General features: G+C 43.7%; 1 pseudogene; it reads right to left on the reverse strand.

Moving 5' to 3' along the window:
• Positions 1-280: 280 nt before the first annotated feature.
• LOC102830639 lies at positions 281-1,060 on the reverse strand (annotated as a pseudogene).
• Positions 1,061-2,745: the final 1,685 nt, after the last annotated feature.

The raw sequence follows: 2,745 nt of genomic DNA on the forward strand, positions 1-2,745 counted from the left end.
TAAAGGCATTGCCACATTCATTTCAATCATAAGGCCTCTATCCACTGTGAGTTCTTGTATGAACTGTGAGCTGTGAGGATCCACTAAAGGCTTTGCCACAGTCTTTACATTCCTAAGGCCTCTCTCCACTGTGAGTTCACATATGAACTGTGAGGTGTGAGGACTGAGTAAAGGCTTTGCCACATTCTTTACATTCATAAGGTCTTTCTCCACTGTGACTTCTCTTATGAACTGTGAGCTGTGAGGACCCAGTAAAGGCTTTGCCACATTCTTTACATTCCTAAGGCCTCTCTACACTGTGAGCTCGCATATGAACTGTGAGCTGTGAGGAATGAGTAAAGGCTTTCCACATTCTTTACATTCATAAGGCCTCTCTCCACTGTGAGATCTTTCATGCTCTCTGAAATATGAAAGGTAACCAAAGGCTTTGCCACATTCTTTACATTCATTAGGCCTCTCTCCACTGTGAGATATCTTGTGAAGTGTGAGCTTTGAGGACTGAGTAAATTTAGGCTTTGCCACATTCATTACATTCATAAGGCCTCTCTCCACTGTGAGCTCTTTTATGAACTGTGAGCAGTGAGGGTGAAATAAAGGCTTTGCCACATTCATCACATTCACAAGGTCTCTCTCCACTGTGAGTTCTCATGAATTGTGAGGTGTGAGGATCGACTAAAGGTTTTGCCACATTCAATACATTGATAAGGTCTCTCTCCACTGTGAGTTCTCTTATGAACTGTGAGCTGTGAGGACTGAGTAAAGGCTTTGCCACATTCATTACATTCACAAGGTCTCTCTCCACTGTGAGTTCTCTTATGAACTGTGAGCTGTGAGGACTGAGTAAAGGCTTTGCACATTCTTTACATTCATAAGGCCTCTCTCCACTGTGAGATCTCTTAGGAATTGTGAGGCATGAGGACTGATGAAAGACTTTGCCACATCTGTTATGTTCATCAGGCCTCTCTCCACTGTGAGATCTCTGACGCACTGGGAGGTGGGAGGACTGACCACAGGCTTTGTCACAGTCACTACATTTAGAGCATTTCTCTCCTGTAAGCATTCTCACAGGAGACTTACTGTTGCCTTCTCCACCTCCCTTACACGGCTTGGCTCTGCATCCACAATGAAATCTGTTGTGATGCTCTAGTGAGGAAAGATTCTTCAAGGATTTTTCATCCTGATGGACTTCAAAGGGTATTTGTCCTTAGGTCTTTCGAACACAGAAATATCTGGAATTTGGCTGAAACTTTCTCCAAATGCATTCTCTTCATTTCTTTCATAAACAGCCTTTGTCATATGTTTTCTGACACACGTGCTCGGGATGTTCTCCTGAGTTTCAGAGCCATGAACTTGACAGAATTCTCATAACATGGAGGGCCAGCTGTCATTTTCCAGGAATCGTACCACTGTATCTTCAGGGGTTATGCTTTCTTCATCATTAATATTTCGAGATGTGATGCCAAGATACATGGAGATCTCCAAAGAATGATGGGCGTACAGATGTAGACAGGAGACAAGGACCTTTCCCATCAGCCGACAGAGAGAAAGGTCCATCCTAGGGCCGGCACCCTGAATTCAGACTTGGGACATCCTAAACTGTGAGGATACATTTCTGGTTGTGAAAGCCATCCACTTGGGGTATTTCTATTCTAGCAACATTAGATAAATAAGACACTGATCTTTTCTCCTTCTTCAAATTTTCCTACATTTTAATGAACGGATGTTTGCAGCTGTTTTTTCTCATTCTGAATCAAATCACATCAGAGAATGAAAGTTCTGAAAGTTTTGTACCGTCGACTTTGTTAAGGTCAAGTCTACTTTGAAGAGACAGCTCTTCTCCAGTCATACTGTAAGTGCCTTCCAGTAAGATGAGGGGATCATCTTGTGACACTGCATCAATCTTCCAATACTCATCAGAACATTTCCACTAGGTGGCTTTTCAAAAGTGGACCACCTCTGCCTTTCTAGTCTGTGTCACGTTGGAAGCTCTGCTGAAGCCTGTCCATCACGGGTGAACTTGCTGGTAACTGAAACATTGGTGGGATAGGTTCCAAAGTAACAACCTGCAAGCCACCGCAGTATGACCAACTGCCGGAATGATGGTGGAGTTCAATACGTGGAGCTTGTATTCATGGGGAAGCCAGGATATGCACACTCCAGAGAGCAAATTACCATAAATATATTATTCAACACTGCATTACCAATCCTCAGCTCTCATACTCGATTAACACCAAGTATTTGGTGAATACATTTTAAAAGAAATGAAGGTCTCCATACCTGCCAGGTTTCTGAAGGTTTCCATCATTACATCTCTGTAGAGTTGCTTCTGAGAAACATCCAGCAATTCCCACTCTTCCCAGGTAAAGTCCACAGCCACATCATCAACAGTCACTGAGTCCATGACAGTTCCAGCTTCTGGAAGTCTAAGTGAATGTGCTCTCTGAGCCCAGGAAGGCACTTCAGGAAGAGGGACGGGAGTGCAGCAGAGTCACGAGGCAGTTTAGAGGCAGATGAAGGCTGGATGACTGGTCCACACAGCCAGTTAAAGCAGATGGCTGTCTGCCATGGACCAGCTCTGCCTCCGCCACACCTGGGACCCTCACAAGAAACCACTCTTTAATATCTGTTTTGGTTTTTGTTTTTTACCAAAGCAAAGTTCTATATCAATGGACCTTCAGAGACTTTCCATTTTTGAAGCCAGTACTTTTTTTCAGATGATCTGTTTTTGTGCTCCTTGTTGTTAGG

This window comes from Chrysochloris asiatica, unplaced genomic scaffold (genome assembly GCF_000296735.1).
Source record: "Chrysochloris asiatica unplaced genomic scaffold, ChrAsi1.0 scaffold00147, whole genome shotgun sequence".
Lineage (NCBI taxonomy): Eukaryota > Metazoa > Chordata > Mammalia > Afrosoricida > Chrysochloridae > Chrysochloris > Chrysochloris asiatica.